We start from the raw sequence: 14,116 nt of genomic DNA, 5'->3' as shown, positions 1-14,116 counted from the left end.
GTTCCAAACCACTTTCGGGAACAACAACAACAACAACCAACAATAACAACGCAAAGTGAAACAAAACAAACAAGTGGCCCAGCACTACTTTAGAATCCTCCGAGGCTTCCCTTCCCCCACCCCGCCCCTCGGAAGAGAGGCGGCTCCGCGCGCAGTGTGTGTACAGTTTGCATTGCCAACAACACGCGCGCGCGGCCGGGGTGCGCGCGCCCGCCAGCGCACACTCACACACATAGACACACATACAGACACACACACAGATCCGGGTGGGGGGAGCGGCAGCGCGAGACAGCGCGAGCCTCCGAGAAAGCGCGAGACACGCTGGCGCGTGCAGCTCCGCGGCGGCCGCTGCGCCCCGGCTCGAGCCCCGCGCAGCCCGCCCGCGAGCGCCCGTCCCGGTTATTTATGCGGCGGCCGCGTCTGCTGGCTGCGGCTTCCTCCGCCCCCCCTCCCCGCCCAGGGCGCGCCCCCCACTCGCGGCAGCAGCTGCCGGGACTCGCTCGTGGGTGTGTTGTTTGGGGGCTTCTGCCTCGGCGCCGCGGGTGCCACCTCCCGGGACGTTGCCCAGGCGTCCCAGGTCGCGGTAAGTTTCTTCGTCCTCACTCTAGCGCGCTGCACCTCCGCACCCCACCCCGTCCCAGCCACCTCCACGCCGGGCCGGGCTGCGACTTTACTCTGCTGCGCGCTCCTCCCGCGGCGGCGGCGGCGGCAAAGTTTCGCCCCAGCCGCAGCGCTCGGTGCGGCGGGGCGGGTGTGACATGTGTCAAATTTCGGCTCAGCGTCGGGGTCGCCTTCCGGACCCAACATCACCACTTGTTGTTCTTTTTCATTTTGCATTGTGGTGGGGGAAGGGAGAATCGACAGAGGGGAGATTGCCGTTGGCTCACGGAGGGTTTTTAGTTTTGAATATGCAAAATATTGCCTCGTCCAGAGAGACCGCGGCTGGAGGAGAATGTGTGTCGAAACACCAGATGTGTGTTTGTTTACTCTTTTATTTTTATTGTTTGTTGTCTCTTCCTTTTCCTCCCTTCCCCCCCTTCCCCCCCCCCCCCCGGGAGGAGAAACAACAGTAAAAACATCTGGCGGTTGGAAGCACACACTTTATTGATCCAACTGCTGACCTTTATTTACTCAATTGGGCAAGTGCGTGCAGCTCGTCTGTCTCTAAGTTGGGCGCTTCAGCGTTCATTTAAGAAGTACTTCCCTGGGAACTAAAGGCGGGGAGGGGACACTCCTTTTCTCGAGTGAAGAAACTCCTAGTCCCTAGTGCTTCTTCGGGATTATGGTGCATCTTGGCTGCTGCCCCCGATCACGCTCTTTGCCCCGTCCACAGTCAGCAGGACCTGCTTCACCCGGATCTCACCTAGTCCTACTTTTACTGTGCTTTGGGAAGGTCTCCTCACTCTGTGGGTGGGTTTAGGGTGAACTCGCACCTCCCGGTTCTTTAGGGAGGGAATGTGGGAGGGGCGCGGGCACCTTGCGGAGAAAGGGAGGGCTTCTCGGTTGGCTTTTACCTGGAAGTCCGTGGAGGCCCCGGGCGAGCGGAGGGCAGTCGGGAGCGCGGGGCTGGCGGTGACCCGGGGCAGAGCTCGGGTCCCGACGGACCTTCGCGCTCGCCGCGGCTCACGTGCGGCGGCTGCACAGCGGGACCTACTGGGTGGCCGCGCGCGCCGCCTGCGCGCCGCCCGCGTGTCTCCCGAGCGCCTCTCCCCGCCCCGCAGGCCAGGACGCGCCCGAACGCCCCGACCTCTGAGTGAGCGTCGTCGTGGACCCTCGCTTGCCGAGCGCGTTTGGGCCTGTGTAGAGCAGGGAGGGAAAGTTGCCCTACTATCCTCAGACTCTGAGATCTCGTAGGTAAGTCTCTCAGGGTACCTGGCGCGTGGGGGTGACAGCGATTAGGAGGAGCGGGAGGGGAAGGACGTGTGCGAGTCTGGGGCTTTCGAGGGCGCAACCGGTGCGAGTTTTGCATAGGGACGACTCCAGAGAGGCCAAACGGGACACTTGCCCGGGGTTCTCCTCAGACTCCGGAATCCCCAAGGAACAAGACCCATCTGGGTATTTGTTTATTCAGCTTTTTAACCAACAGATTTAAACCACTTAATGGACAGCTGCTATCTGTAATGCTGCAACCCCTCCCACCCCCATTTTCTCTCACCACGTGTTGAAATCCGGTCAGTTTCTTGATCTTGAGGATTATTCCTCGAGTACTGTTTGCTCCCAGGTGGGCAGGCGTTCCGGACGTGGCCTGGGTGAGTGCTGAGAACGGCCCCGGAGGGAAAAAGGGTGTGAAAGACCTGTGGGAGTGTGTAAGATGTGTACCTATACAGTCATCATGGATTCAGAAGTGCTTAAAGAGCTACCTCCCCAACATGCCCAGAGTCTACTTGGAAGAATAATTAAGTAGGAGCAGGTAAGCCGAGGGGAGAAAGTGACGCCCTGGTGTCAAGTAGCTGAAGTGGACGTTTTCCAACTGGAAGTATTTGGAGAGATTAACTTTTAGAAAGCAAAAGTTTGCCTGGAAGGCACATCTTTGCACGCTCTCCTCACCCAGGTAGTTTGGCGAGGCCGCGGTGGAGACAGGAGGGGTGTGTTCATAGCAAGCCCATGTTAGAGGTCAACACTGAAGCAAAGATGAGCTTTCAGATACTTTCCTCTTCAGTCTTGCGTTGTGGCGTACCTCGGGAAATGTTTTAAGTTGTCAAGGGGCCTGTTTATCTTTTCTGTCACTATGAGTTATGGAGAAGTATATTCTCAGTGTAGTGGAATTTTAAAATGTAATGTTTGTTTAGTGGTGTTAAACAATTAATTTACAATTTTGATTTATTTGTGTATGCCATTAATAAAGCGGGTATAAAGTTATATGCACGATGATCATTAGCCTCGTAAAATTTCATTTTAGTTTTGAAGCTTTTTAAAAGTCGTTTTTTCTTTTCTTTCCTTCCTTCTTCCCTTTCTCTGTCGCTCCCTCCTTCCTTCCCCCTCTCCCTTCCTTCCTTCCTTACATTTTATTACTTATCTAGACCCACCTTCAGTAGTTGTTCAATTCAGTGCTTGCTTAAGAACCCCACTATTTCATTGTTATTCAAAACTGAATGAAATAAATGTTTGTGATCAAGTTACTAACTTTTAAGGAGGAGACTGGAAACCTCATGATAGATGCCTGTAGGTAAGGGAGAGAGGACACTCAATTTTCAAAGATCAGCATAAAGTTCACTATTAAGTATAAGAATACAAAGATTTTTAAGAGAATACTTTTTATCATTCAGTTTAAACAGTATAATACATGCTTTCTTTTATGCATAGATTATTAATATGTTATCACTGCACTACAGTGGGTGCTAGAATAATCAAAGGAAATTATATACAAATAACAACTATGAACTATTTTTAACTGTTTATCAAAATTTCTCAACTAATATTTTGGGATCAGAGTGATGGAAATTTTAGACTTGAATATTGTTTTCATAGAATTCATACTCTGGGTGGAAAGAGACCTTTAATTACCTTAGGACATGAATAGATTTGTTAATGGTTGTGTCTAAATAAACTGTCATTGAAGTTTTATTTCTTTGCACTGATGATAGAACAGTGGTTTTGCTTTTACTAATAAAATGAATCCTTGTAATATTCTAGAAAGCTAAATAGGGGGGATTGTTGTATGTGGCACACCATAAAAATTGGAAAAAAGGTGAACATTAAATTTACAGATAACCTGTAATGAGTTCTATTCCTTTTGTACAAGCAAGAATTTAAAAACACAGACCAACTCTCTTTGCATAGCTATTGGAATTATACTTTATTAAAAGTATATTTAAATATGTGAAAATAACTTCATGGTTTGACTGAGACTCATAGGGCATATAACAGTGTAATGAACATAGCCAGACAAATTTACCAGACATTTTTATTTCAAGAGAAAATGTGAGGGATATGGAACTCAATTACATAAAGGGCATATTATTTGTGATATTTTTAAGGATTTATAGCTGGCTCTGCCTCATCACCCTTGTCTATTTCTGAGTTGATAGTATCATGTTAGATCAGCTATTAGTTATAATACTGATAGAAAACTGAATGATGGAAGTGGTCATGTATTTTCTTCCTCTCTAAATTAAACTAGAAAGAAGCCACTGACTTGTAAGTAGACAATGCCACTGAAAAGTTCTCTTGACCTGATTGTTGCTAGACAAAATTGCAAGTCACCACTGACTTCAGAAATAACCATTTCATTACAATTACTGAATACTAATTCTTGACATACTCAAACTATTTTTTCTTTTTTTCTTTAACTTTTCATAGATGGTAGTACTCTTAGTGATAATTGAATGGATTTCAAATATTCTAACCAGTGCCCAGATTCATACTGCCCTTTGAAGAAAGAAAGCCTGTTTCTTAAATCAGGCCCAATGAGAGCTTAAGATTTACATAGATTTTCAAAGTAACCTTACTTATGTACTCCCTAATTCATAGAGTTTCTAACAAACTTGATCAGACCCAACCCAGAATGACTGTTGCATATTTTCTTAAGGGCCTGAAAAAGTAATCCAGGTGTTTGCAACTTTCCTTAAACATATTCCGGGGCTTATGATCACAGAGAATCTAATGCCTAAATCAAATGTTATATGCCATAGTTTACTTTAGTTCTATTCCTTCTTTAGATGGCATAAATATTTTCTTAGATCCAACTGTGTATCTCTTAATATAATTGACCTCCAGTCATGTCACTTCCATAGTCTTTATCAAGTAAAATATTTTAGGTTCCTAGAGGTGTTTTTTTTTTTTTTTTTTTCTTTTCTTCATGAGGCTTAAGTCCTTTCCCTGGAGTTGTTCTAGAACTTTGGTTTCTTCATTTGTCTTTCAGAACTTGCAAATGGACCCCATAAATATTTCTTTCAGCAGACTAAGCATAGTTTGGGGGAGTTGTCTAAAAATACCATTACTTTTTTTTCTTAAGATCAGCATTGCTTATGTGAAAATTCATTGCCGTTGAATTTCGTAAATTCTCAGATAGTGGAATACTCTTTCCTGTGGAATATTCTTCTCTGTAGGTATTCCTACCTATTAAAACTAATGGGCACTTACTTCCATTTGCTGACTTTTGCCTTGTCATTGCCTCTGATGTATTTTTGTATACACTTATTTGCTCTGCTCAGTGTATTTATCTGACCCCACCCCCAATTTTCCAGACAAAACAAGTAAAAAAGAGTAACTTTGGTGAAATGTGACGAATTATTATGACCAATTAAAAGGTTCATGTTAGAGCACTGAGATGCTGGAGAGAGGTCCTTCAAGAAGATTTAGGTGCATTATGTTCCAACACTATTAATATTAAAATGAAAAATAAACCTATATGTATGTGGTGACTTATTTTCAGTATGTATTAAAACTGCTTTTCTCTGTATAGGTGCCTCGGTATTTTGCTGTTTTCTCAAATGTGGTATTTTAAGTATTGTTCTAATTCTTAGGAATGTAATCTCAATTTTGTAGTTGGAGTGACTGGGAATTTGTGTTTATCTCTACAGATTTTTGCCAAGCAGCCAAATTAAGAGTATCAGGGCTCAGACATGAGGTATACTGTTCCCATCCCCATTTCATTTTCAAAGCTACATTATATTTTAATGTTCTCAGCTTTGGATCCTAATACTTTTTCACTTTGTAATTATGAGTTTTGTAATAATTTGTAATTATGAGTTTTTATTCTTCCTTGTATTTCTTTACCTGTCCAACTGGCTTTCTATGAACAATTGAAATTCTACGTTACTTCAGTTTATGTAATTTTATCTAAAATTTTGTTTAAAACAAATTTTTTTCCATAAATTATCTATGCAGGCCCAGGTTCAACCTTTTAAATTCCTTGATATTTGAAATAAATGTTCTTGGACCTATATTTTACCAATTTCATTCAATTTCCCATTCAGTTGTATACTTCCCTCTTCCTATAATCTACCAGGGATCTCTAGAACATACCTTCCCATTATATTGATAAATATGTCTTCATTCCTTTCTCTATGGCATATTATTTTTATTAGCAAAAACAAATAATTTAAGTGTTGTGAAGCACATTGCTGTGAAACAAATGAATCCCCAGGGGTTTAAAAGCTCTCAGCATTTTTAGCTTATTAATGTTCCTTAATTTCTCTTTATTTCTGTCTTGGAAGGCTTAAAATATACTTTGTGGAAGATAATGTTGATTTAAAATTTATTTAAGTTTTTAGTGTTTCTTTTTAAAGATCTTTCTAACATAAGCCTAAAAGATTTATGTCATGAGAATGTTATACTTTTTTTTTAGGAAGTTAAGGAAATTAACTTTGAATTCCTCAAATAAGGCATGCTACTAGAAATAGTGTAAGGTTTCTGTGGTATTCATTTCTTTCTTAAGTTTTATAACGGCATTTTCTGTGAGAGTTTTTTGTATTTTTTTAGTTTTGTATTATTTTGGTACATATACCCAACTACAGCCCTCATTTTGCAACTTTTTCTCAATTTAAGAAAATAACAAACTTTCTTAAAGTGTATTTTAGGGGGTAAGAAAAAAAAATCAGTGGTAGACATATTTCAGAGAAAGCATTTATAAAATTTCTCACTGGCAGATAGCGAGGAGAAACTTATAGTACACTAATCCAAATAGCTTAACATCTTAGCATATGTAGACTGTCATAAAATCATCTCATTTAAAAAAAAGATCCCCAACATCCTTAAGAACTATTCCTCACTATTACTTCACCCAAAGTTATGTTCCAGGATTTGGTTGATCTATATCTGTATGCCTTTAGCTAACTCTTTACTTTTTGTCTTCAGTTTTTTCCCTTTCTCCGTCTGCCTTTAGTTTAGCTAAGTGCCCCGCCCACTCCCCAGTCTTGTTTGGTACATTTAGTTGGTACCATCACTGCTGCCCATCTGATCAGATAGACTGTCATCTCCTCCCTGAAATGTTGCAGTAGCTATTTATCTCCCCCTCTTCTCTCTCTAGGCACCACGGTTTGTTCCCCACACAGCAGAGCGATCTTTTAAAAATATGTGATTATGTCACTCTTCTCTATAAACCTTCCAGCAGCTTCTTATGTCCCTGAGAATAAAAGACAAAGACCTTATATAAGTCCATGTTATTTGACCCCTGCTACCTATCTGACATTCTTTCCTAACATTCTCCTCTTATTCGGTCAACTCTAGACACACTGGCTTCCTTGATATTTCTCAAAACAGGATAAGCTGATTCCCACCTCAGAGTTTTTCTCTGTGTTCTCCGTCTGAAATGCTCTACACTCAGATATCTTCACGGATTTCATGCCTCTGCTCAAACATATCCTTATTAGAGAAGACTGTCCTGTATAAAATAATAAATCCTCATAGACCTTGCTTTGCCACCATTACCATACATTCATTTGCCCCACAGCACCACCATCAACTGACATTTTTACAAGTTGTTTATTTATCATATGTCCTCCCGATGAGAATGTACATTCCGTGGAGCCAGGGATTTTGTTCTGTTCACTGTTCTAACCCAATGCTTAGAACGGTGCCTTGCATTAGGTAGCAGCTAAGAATGAATGAGAAACAAACTGAGGGTTTTGGAGGAGGAGGTTGGGTGAGCCTAGTGGTGGGTATTGCGGAGGGCACGTATTGCATGGAGCACTGGGTGTGGTGCTTAAACAGTGAATTATGGAACACTGAAAAAAATAAAACTAATAAAATTAAAAAAAAAGAATGAATGACTTGTTGGAGGTACAAGAAATTACTTCTGTCTGTATCAGTGCCTCACTTTTTGTGTGACTGAAATTATTTTTTACTTTACGCTTATTTTATACTTTATCACATTTGGGAAAACTGTTCACTACTGTATTGACCAAGACGTGGCTCTGCTCTCTGGTGGATATACTTCTAGTTCAGTATTTTGTATCTCTTTTTTATTCCCATCTGAGAAACAATATTGCACTTAACTTTAAAAAAAATAAAAAAACTTTTAAAAGGTGTGAATGGATGTTTATGTTTCTGGATAACAACAAATGCTCAATAGTTGAATGCTTCAATATAATAATGCTTAGTTTAGTCAAAATGAAAATGGGTTAAGCCAAGTTCTCTTCTGAAAACCTTTGGGTTTAGATGACTTTCCTTCTTTGCATTGGCTCACACACTGTAAGTTTCCTACTTCTCTTTTGTCTCATTCTTTCCGTATCTATCCTTAAACAGAGCAGATGGAGGATTTATGATTTGATGGAAGGTCCATCTCTCCAAATTTAAAATCTCACTATTGAGCTTGCTCAGATTGCTTTTGGACCCATAACTAAGGTATGGGTTAGTAATACAACTTTCCATAAAACATCAAACAAATACACAGATTATTTTCTTTTTAAGCTTTTATTTTATTTACACTTAGTTAACATACCGTGTTAACTAATATTCGTTTCAGGTGTACAGTATATTCAACACTTCCATAAATCATCTGGTACTCATGATAACAAGTGTCCTCTTTAATCCCCATTCATTATTTTCTTATAAACCTGAGGCTCTGTAGATCTCCCTCTCACATATTATGTCCATATTTGAAATACACACTAACTTGCTCAGCAGATTTATTTTAAATACCTTGAGAACAGGAAAAGGAGTCTCTATCATTTCTGTTGATAATGAAGGAGAGCTCTCTTCTTGGCCTTCGTTCTCATTTTTCTCTTCCCTTCCTTCCTCCTCCAGACTGAATTATGAAATCTTTCAAAATCGTTCTGATACTTTATTACTCCATCAGTGAAGGTGTAGCCCTTGGAAAACTGTGAAACAAGGCAAAGTGGGCTTTTATTACATAATTACCCCACTTTTCCCTTTTTAAAAAATTACTAACTTACATCTTCTGCTACTCTTCTCTGGCTCCTTGGATACCCAGTGCCCTCCATGTTGCATCTGGCCATTCCACTGTGTTCGCCTTTCCTTGTTCTGAGTCGGACATTTCGTATTAAAGCCCTTCTTTGGTAATCATAATGCATGTTAGAATGTGAAGGAAGATGGATCCTTCTGGAAAGTGTAATTATTATTACAGCTGGTAAAATAACCAGTTTGGTTTACTATGCAGAATTCTGTGTTAAGTGCCAGGAGACGTGCATTCCGGTCCTTGGTCTGTCTATGACTGTTGTGTGATGTTGAGTAGGTTATTTCCTCCAAAATTAAAAAGAGCCTGGATTAGTTTTTAGATTATTTTCAGTTAAGGTCTTTTTTGAAATACATAGAACCAAATTTGAAGCTGTGAACATGTTCTCCCTTTACTGCCATAAAAACACACATAAATGAATAAGTGAAAGAAAAAGATACTTCATAAAATAAAAACAAGTAAAACTAACAATGGTTACCACAAATAACTGCTTATGCAGCTCAGGGGGACTCAGTTAAAATCCAAAAGTATTATTCTTCTATTACCTCAGCCTGCTGGGTGTTTTCACACCACTCCTCCTTTTCTGTCAGGAATGGAGCCTCCTCTCCTTTAACCAGAACACTGAGACAAGCAGAGAAGGTAGAGTTCACATGGGGTTGATCACGTTTGGGGTAAGAGCTTCGGAATAAATAACCCCCTGGCATTCTCTCCCCTGAAGTGCATGTCATTAACTTTCCAAAATATTAATTTCTTCACAATTTTGCTTTGGTCCTGTGCTCATACATATATTTAGCTCGAGGCGTCACCAATCCAGAAATAAAGTGTGGAGTTGGATAAGCTGTTTGATAAACTTTGTCTTTTAAAATTAGAGCTCCCCTTTTTGATGGACTTCACACACACAGACATACATTTTTAGAACCCACATAAAATGTCGGGCTGCCACATGGTCCAGCCTATGCATTGTGCTGCTTTAAAGGAAACACAACTCCCAGCTACAGGAATACTACATATCTTTGCTGTAGTTTGGCTTAAAGGGAGTGACACGGTTTTATACAGTGTGCCACATAGGAAGTTTTGCCCCAAATCTCTTGAGGCATCTTTCTACTTCTCCTGGCTACTGCTAAAAAGTTTTTAGAGCCTCGCCTAGATCAGTCTTCACTGCTCTGCTGCCCCATCCCCTAGTTGTGCAACACATACAGTTGGTGTATGCACCCCATGAAGTGTGCCCTCCCGTCATGCAAAGTTTGCTCTCTCTGTTTATTCTGGCTGCTTTTCTCGTGGCGGTAAAGGTTTGTCTTTATGCAGACAAACAAGGAGAATAGCAACAAAGACTTCTTCTCAGAAGGTAAGGGATTATAAATTGTGGGAGTTTCTAACAGTGATGTAAGCTTGCAAACACGCACATTTCAATGTGTTTTACCTTGTTAGAGAATGTATATTCCTGTAACTTAAAATAGAAATCATTGGACGGCCTGGCTTCGTGTTGTCCCAAATAAAATAATTTTAAATCTATAATTTTGATCACTTTATAATATTTACTTCCAGAAAAGCATGCTTTTAAGTTATTTTATCCTTCTAATTCTTTGCTCTTTTGTAATATTCATAAATGTCAAACTGTCCCTTCCCCTACGTGTCTGTTCCTCATACTGTTCCGCAAACAGAACAAGGCAGAGTGATTTGTTACGTCTAATTGGTATTTAATTTTACAGATTTGTTCTCTTTGATATCCTTTTAATTGTATCCTGGAAATATATCATTTCCACTGGTCTGTATCAATACCAGATTCTAAAATATGACTAAGTACATGCTTACTCATATTGCTATGTTAAAGGAACATTGTTATAAGTTTTGTTTTTATTTGAAGAGACAACTTGTTTTTCTGACTATATAAGATCAAATTTTAAGTGCAAATGTACAATGAAAGAGAATATATGGTAACAAGCTATGAATACATAACTAAGAAAAATATTTAATGTTTATTTTCTTATTCCTAGGATTATGTTTCTTATGAGAGGATATTTAAGAAATGGAATGTGAATGAATAATTTTATTTTTACATGTTAACTATACATGAGACAGTAAAAATATGTTTAGTTATTTTTTAAAAAATGTATTTGGCGATATATTTAACATTTCATTTTAAGAAAGAATGTTGTGGGGGCGTCTGAGTGACTCAGTTGGTTGAGCATCTAACTCTTGATTTCGGCTCAGGTGATGATTTCAGGGTCCTGAGACTGAGCCCCGCAACAGGCTTCTTGCTCTGTGGGGCATCTGCTTGGGATTCTGTCCCTCTCCCTCTCCCTCTGCTCCTCTCCAGTGTTCATGTGCTCTTTCTCTCAAATAAATCTTAAAAAAAAAAAAAATGTTGGCTATTATATTGTAGAAACGATTCTGGTAATTTTCTTTTATTGTGTCTATTGATAGACAAATAGACAATATTATGTCTATTTTAATTACTCATCATCATGAAGTTGTTTTAAGCTCTTTTGTTTCATTCCATTTTTTGTTAAAGATAATTTATATATGGTGAAATTCACCCCCCGTTAGTGTAAAGTTCTGTAAATCTTGACAAACATAAATAGTTGTGTAATCACCACCATAGTTAAGATATAGAACAGTCCCATCACGCTACAAAATGTTTCCATGTGCCTTTTCGTCAAAATCTCCTTTCATCCTCTAGGCCCTGGTAACTGCTGATCAGTATCCTGTCCCTATAGTTTTGCCCTTTCAAGTCTCCCCCCACTTTTTTGGGGCAAGTTTTTATACGGTGTAAATTTTGGGGGCCTAGTGTGTTACTTTGATACACTTGTCTATTATAACATGATTGCCATTGTAGTGATATTTATCATATTACATAATTGTAGTACCATATTGTAGTCTATATTCAGGATACATTAGATCTCTATGGCTTATTTACAAGCAAGTTACAAGTTTGAACCCTTCAATATAGTCAGTTAATCTCTAACCCCGATCCGCTGGTAACCACCACTTTACTTGACGTTTTTTCTAAGTGTGAATTTTTTTAGATTCCACATGGTAATATCATACAGTAATGGGCTTTGTCTGACTTTATCTCACTTAGCATAATGTGCTCAAGGTCCATCCATGCTGTCTATCACAAATGACAGAATATCCTCCCTTCTTATAGCTGAATGATATTCCATTGTATACATGTACCATATTCAAGTCTGTCTTATAAATAAAATCATACGGCCTGTAGCCTTCGGAGTCAGGCTTCTTTCACTCAGCATCATGCGTTTGAGACTCGTTCATATTGTTGTGGTGTATTATTTTTTTCTCCGCAATAATGTAGTTGCTTGTTCCCGTTGTAATTTCTCAGGAGTTTAGAATTCTCTCATTTTCTACTCAAATATATTTTTATAGAGCCTCAAATTTTATTTTGCCTTATAAATTGGCATGGCTTCCAAACAAGAGACATTACTGACTAATGATTTCTAAAAATTAATTTGGGGGTTTTTACCATAATTCTCTTCCCTTGCTCCTGCTCCCACCCCCAGTCTCTCTTGCTTTCATACTTGCTTTTCTTGTACCCATGGGTGCTTACTGTTCATGTCTTTTCACCCCTTGTCATCTGTTTGGAGTATATAAGACCCATTCAGGTAACCAGTTTTTAAAGAAGAAAGAGGCTCATCATCAGTTGTTCAATATTTTTTTTTTCATTTATTCCTTCACTTATTTGTTTATTCCTTAATCACGGATCATCCACCAGTTTATGTAAGGGGCAAAAGAAGTAAGAAGAATCAGAGAGCCCTGGAAATGAAGAGAGTCTTTGAGTTCATGAAACTGATTTTCCATCCTCCCTTCCAAGTCAGACGGGAGATAAGCCTAGGGTTTCTTAACCAGGAGCCTTCGTTAAATGGCCTACGGGCTGCAGTGACTGGAAAGGGAATATCTGAGGTGAATCAAAGGGTCACATGGGCTGCTAAGAACAAATTGTCAGTTTGAAGGGGCTAGGTGGGCTGAAATGGAACGGAAACCAGGGAGTGAAAGATAGGAGAGAAAGCAGACAAGAAGCCTGGAGAAACTTCTGGTGGGTTGGCTTTTTTAACAGACAAGAATTGAGCAGTCAAAGGACATCTGGATGTGAAGGAGGCGGTACCTATGGTCATAATTCAGGCTAGTGGCTTTCAGGAACTTCCATGAATGAAAAATTTGTTATCTTAACATCCAACATTTGAAAAAATTTAATTCTTTAGGAGTTCTTCCTTATACTGAAGTAGAATCAGCCATTATTTCTAGCTCTACCCTTTGAATTTACACAGTGTATTTCACATCGATGACTTTGGAGATGTATGAAAGCTTTCATTTCCGCTAAATCTTTCCTTTCTGTAGCTAAAGAAGTCAGGTATTCCCCTATTATACTTTATGTACTGTAAGGACTTATTTCATTCTTCACAGTTCTGATAACTCTCCTCTGGGTATGCTTCTGTTTGCCAGAGTTTCCCTTTAAAATGTACGCAGAGCTAAATACCACACCAAGAGTTGGCCTCACCGGAACAGAACACATTGAAAATTTATCTCCACCTTCTTTTCCCTCTGACCTAATAGCAATTCATTTTTTAGTCATGTTGCATTTTCACTTGAGTTGTAATTCACTTTATAGAAGTTGCCAAGAGTGAATAATTTGATTAGTTTATTTTAGAAGTAGGATTTGTGTGTCTTTTAAATTCTTCTTTTATAGTTTACTCAACATTTCAAGATCTAAACAAAATCCTGATTCTATGCTCTGTGTCAGCGACTGTGTCATCCATAGTTTGATTAATATATTTCTGTAGCTCTATTTGATTATTTTTAAAAACATTGAGCAGAATAGGGTTAAGAATGGAGCCTTTACTAAAGTTAGTGCACGTGGATTCCTTCACTTGTCATTAATCCTTTGGATGTGATTATTTACCTACCCATAAACATTGGAAATCAATCTTAATAATGGATAGCATTCACAGAGCAGGTAGTTTAAATGGGCATTTTCTAAGCAATTTGTGTGTGTTAATTCATGTACTCTTCATAATACCTTTATAAGGAGGTTCTGTTATTTCCCCATTCTACAAATGGCAAGCTGAGTTGGGAAGGACCTGAAATTTCACCCTCCTTGCAAGCCAACAAAGTAGCCACACTGCTTTCTGGATGCTTGCGGAAGACCCAAGACTTCGGGGTCAGAGGCAGAGGACTTTATTACCGCCCTTACAGCAAGCAGTGTGAGCTTCTTGATTCTTTTCGGTTCCTTGCCCACCCCCTGTC

At 39.8% G+C, this 14,116-nt stretch overlaps 1 protein-coding gene across 5 annotated transcripts in view; it reads left to right on the top strand.

The window, feature by feature from the left end:
• Nucleotides 1-276: 276 nt before the first annotated feature.
• The window catches only part of FOXP2 (forkhead box P2), a 544,670-nt gene continuing 530,830 nt past the window's right edge, over nucleotides 277-14,116 (top strand). For all 5 annotated transcript variants that reach the window (XM_059396538.1, XM_059396537.1, XM_059396536.1 and 2 more), the window contains exon 1: nucleotides 277-583. The gene's annotated coding sequence lies outside the window, so the exon portion shown is untranslated. The remainder of the gene's footprint in view (nucleotides 584-14,116) is intronic.

This window comes from Mustela nigripes, chromosome 4, assembly GCF_022355385.1.
Source record: "Mustela nigripes isolate SB6536 chromosome 4, MUSNIG.SB6536, whole genome shotgun sequence".
NCBI classification, from domain to species: domain Eukaryota; kingdom Metazoa; phylum Chordata; class Mammalia; order Carnivora; family Mustelidae; genus Mustela; species Mustela nigripes.
The sequence above is the reverse complement of the archived record's forward strand: the minus strand, read 5'-3'. Positions and strand labels throughout refer to the sequence as shown.